Here is a 7,306-nt window from a genome sequence, read left to right on the forward strand (position 1 = left end):
TCCCCAAACAACAATAGTGCATTTTTTCTCAGGACTGTGGTGGTTGGCTGGGCACTTCCTTTGCTTGTTTGACTGGACTCACTCAGGAGGGAGGGTCAGCTGGGCTGGGAGGCCCGGGAAGGCCTCAGTCCTGTGTCTGCCTGTGGACTAGGACCCTCAGGTCTCTCCTCCATGGCTTCTCATGCTCTAGAAGGCTAGATGGACTTCCCTATGTGACAACCAGAGCCTTCAAAGAGAATCAAGGCCTCAAGCTTCCTGACAGTGGGAGTCCCAAGTCACTTCCGCCCTCTTCTGTTGGCCAAAGCGAGTAGTCACAAGGCCAGCCCAGACTCTGGGGCGGGAGGGATAGAGGAATATCGCCGTGGATATTTCTGGATGGGAGGAACAAAGGGGAGGGACACATTGCAAAGTGAATACTAGCATGGGAGAGATTGGTGGCCTTTAACAATCTGCCACAGTTTACTTTCATCAACATAACTTTTTATATGAGGATTTATGCTTGCAAAAGCCACACACGATTCCTAATCTAGGCTTTGTAATGATGAACACTTCGAATGCTTGATGGTCACCATCAAGGAGAAACTTTGTTAGCACAGGTAAGCAAGTGACATTTTTGTTTATCATCCATTTAAAATTGCGCAACAGTTGGAATTATATTTAAAGAAGCTGGCAGTTCTTCCTTTTGTGGACAGATGACACATTGACATTTCTGGTAGCAATGGGAATAGATTTTGAATCCAAACCTATCTTTTCCTATCAGGCACTTGAAAATAAAGATGCAGGTCTAATTTGCAGAAGGCACATGCATTATTAGCAGCCCATCAGCCACAAAAGGATGGAGGTACCTGATACATGTGGGGATGATGTGTCAGGGTGCACTGCGGGGACCCTGCCCCACCAGCCTCACGCTGTCCTGCCCAAGCTGGGTCCATGGGGGCAAGAGCAGGCATGGGGACAAACACCAAGTTAGGGTCTCCAGGTAGTTTGAAAACAAGCCAAAGGACGAACTTTTCAAAGTTGTACTTACTTTTAGCAAGAAATGTCATAGTACTGAAGATTCTTCTTTCAATGGAAGGTGATGGATTTTGCCTTAAATTTCCTGTCGTTAATTTTCACTTTGTTGTCAAACAACGTGATGGGGATGTTTTCACACGCTTGTACCAGATCTCTATATCAGTTAGGCATGTTCTTGTAAGTAACTCTCACATGTTACATCAAACATTCTAATGGCACACTGGGTTTGGATATAATGGCCGTCTCTTCCAGCCCACCAAATTTCTCCTGACCAGCTGTATCCCTATATTGAACTTAACAGGTCCTCTGTTGGTGTGGAACACAAGGACAGAGATCTCAACACTCACTGTGGCCACATGCTTCTCCAGTTCACCAAATGAGGTTTCACGAAGGTAGTTTCTCCAATACCAGTGCAACCAATACAAGTGTGAACTGAACTTGTGATTCTCCTTGGGCCGCCATCGTGAAGTTTTTCCCAAACGCGTCTCTGTGCCCCATCTGACCCAGGGTGCTATGACCATTATTCTTGCATTTACTATTAACAGGATAGCTCCTTCTGTGCACCCCCTTGTAAAACTAGGCAACGATCTACAAGACCACCCTCACTTCCAACACCAACTGCAGAGTTCAGGGGTCCCCAGGACCACCCTCAGGTTTGATTATTTGCAGAACTTACAGAACTTACCTGAAGCTGTTATACTCATGGTTACAGTTTATTACAGTGAAAGGATACCAATTAAAATCAGTCAAGGGAAGAGACTCGGGGCAGAGTCCAGAGAGGTCCAACCACAGAGCTTCCAGTTGTCCTCTCCTAGTGGTGTCATGAACTCCTCCCAGCACCTATATGTGACAACACCCATGGAGTATCGCCAACCAGAAAGCTCACCCGAGCCTTGATGTCCAGAGTTCTTACTGGGGCTCAGTCACATAGGCATGGCTGGTTGCCCACCCTCTGGAGGCTGAGCCGATACTGTGTGACCCAAAGCTCCCACCAGAAATCACATTGTTTGGCTATCTGGTGTGGCGCAGGGCCCCCAGGTAAACAGACACTGTTGTCAGGCAAGACATTCCAGGGGTTTAGAGATCACCTCCCAGGAGCTAGGGGCAAAGGGCAGACCTTTCTTTGGGCAAGGGTCATTCTTTACTGCACACTCCTCATTCTGCTTTTCCTCTCTCTCCCTTTCTCCACATCCCTTTCCCTCCCACCTCTCCTCTGGTAGGCGCAGCAGTTAAGTGCGCACATTCCACTTCGGCGGCCCAGGGTTCGCCGGTTCAGATCCCGGGTGTGGACAGGGCACCGCTTGGCAAGCCATGCTGTGGTAGGCATCCCACATATAAAGTAGAGGAAGATGGGCATGGATGTTAGCTCAGGGCCAGTCTTCCTCAGCAAAAAGAGGAGGATTGGCAGATGTTAGCTCAGGGCTGATCTTCCTCAAAAAAAAGAAGTGGATGATGAAGAACTCGGAGCCCCATAAACCTACCTGTTTTTAAAAGTAGGGGACACCCTGTTTGCAAAAATGGCCACAATTCCACTCATATGAGATATCTAGAATAGTCGAATTCATAGAGACAGACAGTAGAATAGAGGCCACCAGGGGCTGGGGAAGGGGGAGGGGACAGTCACTGTTTAACGGGTACAGAGTTTCTGCTGGGGATGATGAAAAGTTCCGGAGTTGACAACATCTAATGCTGGCGAGGATGTGGAACAGCGGCAACTCTCCTTCATTGCCAGTGAGAATGCAAAATGGTACGGCCACTTTGGAAGACAGTTTGGCAGTTTCTTAAAAAATTAAACATACAGATTTATCATACGACCTAGCAATTGTGCTCCTGGGTATTTACCCAAAGGAGTTGAAGACTTACATCCACACAAAAACCTGCACATGGATGTTTATAGCAGGTTATTCGTAGTTACCAAAACTCAGAAGCAACCAAGATGTCTTTCAGCAGGTGAATGGATAAATAAACTGTGGTTCATCCAGACAATGGAATATTATTCAGCGCTAAAAAGAAATGAGCTATCAAGTCATGAAAAGACATGGAGGAACCTTAGCATATTATGAAGTGAAAGAAGCCAATGTGAAAAGGCTACATACTGTATGATTCACTCTATGACATTCTGGAAAAGGCAAAACTATGGAGACAGTAAACAGGTGAGCGGTTGCTGGGGGCTGGGGGCTGGGGAGAGGAGGAGTGAATGGGCGAGCACAGAGGACTCTTAGGGCAGTGAAAAAAAATGGTCCTGTTCCAACTGTGAAAGTGCTAAATGAATGGAAGGTAGCATTTAATAAGAAAAGTCTCGAAGGAAAAGTTCTGGAAAGGGATGGTGGTGACGGTGGCATAGCAGTGTGAATGAATGTATTTAATGGCAATGTGAACTGTACACCTAAAGATGGATAAAATGGTAATTTTTATGTTATGTGTATTTTACCATAATACCACAATTTTAAAGAAAACACATGGCCCCAACTGTTACCCTCCCTGTACCTGCGCCCCTTTTCAACGCAGAGTGGCTGGTCTTGGAACCGGCTCTGACCAACCGAATATAAAACGTGGTCCCTATCCAGGCCGATCTCAAGAAGCCTTGAGCGTTTTTCTGTTTGGGCTTGCAACCCAGCCGCCTCCCTATGAACAAACCCAGGCTAGCCTGCGGGAGGATGCGAGACCCTGCGGAAGAAAGACGATCTGACCAGCCGAGAGGGTCCCGGACCCCCAGTCCATCCGGCCGCGGATATTGCAGACGCCGGCGTGAGCCGGGGGGCCTCGGCGGAGCTCAGCCCAGGTTGCCAGTCCGCAGAGTGGAGAGCTAAACAGTCGGCGTCTTAAGGCGCTAAGCTTTGTGGCGGGTTTGTTTTGCAGCAAAAGCTAACTGACTCAGAGCGTGGTGATGGAGGTCAAGAAGGACCTTCTTGGTGAGGAGCCTACCCTCTCCGGTGCTGGTTTCCCTTAGTTGCAGAGTTTGAGAGACACTGGTTGCTAATGGGTTTCGGGAAAACTTTTGGAGATAGCTGTTAGCCTCACTGATGCTGGAGAAGCCTAGAACGCCTTGGAGGTCAAGGTTCCAGCCTCACCAGATTCAAGGTTCCAGCCTCTGGGTTCTTGGACAGCGGAATCCAGCATGAAGGAAAGAGGAGTGAGTCACAAGGCGGCTGGCTGAGGACTTCCGGTGTAATGGTGGGGGGCGTGGGGATAGGAAGCGGCTGGGGAGCCCAGCTGGCCCCCAGAGAAGCAGGCCCACGCCTTTCCCGTGAGTCTCCGGGATCCTGTGCGGGGGCCCTGCAGCAGCACCCCAGGCGGGCTGGTGGGCCCACCTTGCTTTGCCGGGTGGGAGGTTCAGAAGGGCCAAGATTCATGCTAAATGCGGCGATTCTTACTCAGAGCTGGGTTTCACGCCTTCTGGCATTCAATACTAGCCTAGTTTTTAATAAAAACAGCACTATTTTGGTGCTGTAAACCTATTTTTCACCATCTGGCATAGCCTTATGCCTCTTATATTTCTTCTAGTACAGCCTGACAGGAAAAAACCATCGTGGGACTGGAAGCTCCCTACCTACGAGGCTATTATTGTGCATTCAAATGGACACGGTGCCTCCCTCTCTTAAGGTTGCACCCGCTTAACCCCGAGCAACAGACTTCAAAAAAACTCTTTCTACAAATGTCAATAGAACAAAGTAAAAGAAGTTTAGCTCATGAAATATTAAGGTAAAAAATGAAAGTTTGATTTTTTTTTTTTTTTTTTTTTTGCATAACAGATGATGACAATCTTAAAATACCCAAGAGACTAACGAGGAAGAAAAAGCAGTCCTTCTGTCGGAGGGAATGTGAAATAATGGCCCAAAGCTGTCCTCTGCAGTTTCTTTGGTGGTGACACTAAAAGAATGGAAGGCACTGGGGGAACCAACAGGAAAATTAGCTTGGTTAGTAAAATTAGCTTCATTAGTAAAAATAATTCTCATTTGATCAAGCTTTTAATAAATCTGTGGTAATTTTGTGATTCTGTGAATTTTCTAGGGTAGGGGTCTTGTGCCTCTTTTTACCCTGTGAGCCCACAGTTCTTAGTTCTGTATGTGAGATTGGGGGGGGTGTGCGGGGGGGGGGTGCACATTTATGTGTGGGATGGATCCAGGTTTTTTGGCTTTCTGAAGATTGTGCAATTTGGGGGCCTTTAAAAAGAAAACAGAGGGGCCAGCCTGGTGGCGCAGTGGTTAAGCACGCACTTCTGCTTCTCCGGGGCCCGGGTTCACCGGTTCCAATCCCGGGTGTGGACATGGCACTGCTCATCAAGCCATGGTGTGGCAGGTGTCCCACATATAAAGTAGAGGAAGATGGGCACGGATGTTAGCTCAGGCCTAGTCTTCCTCAGCAAAAAAAAAAAAAAGAAGAAGAAAGAAAGAAAATTATGAACACAGAATTAGGTAGGAAAGGAAGGTTATTTAGAATCAGAAAGAAAACACAATAATAACACTTTAAAAGCTGAGAAAGATCTCAAATCTCATATGATTCAGAAAACTGACATAAGGTTTTGTTAACTGCTTGACAAACTCTTACAACAATTTTCTGCCCTACAATTTTTGGCTGCAGACTCTGATTGCCTTTTCACGTGACGACAATTTTGTAATATCATTTTCCAGCAAGAGGATAGAAAGATAATTCATTCTGGTTTTCTTCTAGCATGGTTGATGCAGATTTGGTTTACGTTATTGATGGTTTAGAAAACTTGCAGCTTTACAATTTGTTATTAGTAATGCTGTATACGTTTTTAGGACGGCTGTCAAATTTGGGGAAACCTCTATCAAGTTTCTTTCAATATAAAGTTGTAAATTTTCAGGGCGTATCGAAGTTTCATATTCAGGGACCAATCTTAAATACTCTGAATTGACAATATTCACCAACCAACTTGTAGAAGTCTGGTTTGAGATTTATGTTATCTTTGTCAATGTCAGTATTCTGGTCAAATCAGCAAGAAATTTAAATTCTTTCCCACTGTGTTCAAATATTTCACTTCTTTTCATCAAGTAGATTATTATACAATCCAAAAACTCATATATATTACCTCTATTCAAAATTTCTCTTTCCCTTTTGGTACGATCTGAAAAAGATTTTGCTACAATTTACTTCTCCGTGCCAGAATAGTTTCTATTGGTTACATATAGACACACTTGAAAACAATTTCATTTTACAGGAAGTTTGCCATTATATTCACTGCATTATTGATGATATTCCTGACAGAAAAATCTTCCGTTTTGATCTGCTCACAAATTTAGGCATTTGATAATTGGAAGAATTTTCCACAGACTAGCTTCCGGCTCTGTACATTTCAAACCTTGTTTCTCCTCCTCCGTCCCAGCTGCTGTAGAGCTCAGCGTCATGACGCCAGGTGGGCAGTGGGATTATTCCTGGAAGTCATTCTTACCCCAGGATGGCCAGTAATAACTCGCTATGTAAACAGATCCCATGAAAGTCACACTAAATGTTTCCCCAACTCAACTTCCCCTTCGCCAGCTCCCCGAGGCCCAAGGCCCCTCCACTGCTACAGGGCCGGAGGGGGAGGGTGACAGTCAGGGTGGGAAGAGAACGATCTTAACCGATGACAGTCCAATACAGATGTTAGCCAATTTGCAGTTCGCATCTGCAGATTTTACAAACACCTACGACCAGATGAATATATTTCTGGGGCCCCACCAAGGGTCTTCTGCAAATGAGGGGCCCCGACCCTTCAGCATCATTAGCTCTATGTAGGTATGAGTGTGCGAGGGTTCTTTTTGCTTTAAATTAACAAGCGGCAGCGGAATCCCCAGGGGCCGCTTCCGGAAGGCTCGGATCTGGGTCTGCCTGTGACCTTGAACGGATGCTTCGCCCTCGGTGCGCCCGCCCGGGTCCCGCCCCTGCCGGCCGCCGCCGCGCAGGTGGAAGCCCGCGGCCTCCAGGGGGCGTCACAGCCCCGCCGGCCGGGGCGGTGTCTGGCGGCTGCACGGGCTCCGGGACCCGCCGACGCTTTGCGCGCCATCGTGCTCCGCGCGAAACGTCCCAGCGGGCGGGCAGCGGGGGAGCCGGCGGGGCCTCGCGCAGCCCCCTGGGCTTTGAACGGCTGCTCGGGAGGGGGCGGGGGCCTCCGGGAGCGAGCCGGCTTCCCAGTCGACGGTCGTGGAGCTGCTTGGGGTGCACGGCAGCGTTTTCAGGGCCGTGACCCCTGCTGAGGGCTGCGAGGGGCCTTCCCTGCCATCAGCCACCGCCCCCCACCCCCGGGGACTTTGCAGCCCTGCAGGATCTCGAAGCGCACGGGCCTCCGGCT

The 7,306-nt window shown here is 48.0% G+C and overlaps 1 pseudogene; it reads right to left on the minus strand.

The window, feature by feature from the left end:
• Window positions 1-422: 422 nt before the first annotated feature.
• Window positions 423-3,166, minus strand: LOC139042720 (GTP-binding nuclear protein Ran pseudogene; annotated as a pseudogene).
• Between the last annotated feature and the right edge of the window lie 4,140 nt (window positions 3,167-7,306).

The sequence above is a fragment of the Equus asinus genome, chromosome X (assembly GCF_041296235.1).
Source record: "Equus asinus isolate D_3611 breed Donkey chromosome X, EquAss-T2T_v2, whole genome shotgun sequence".
In the NCBI taxonomy this organism is placed as follows: Eukaryota; Metazoa; Chordata; class Mammalia; order Perissodactyla; family Equidae; genus Equus; species Equus asinus.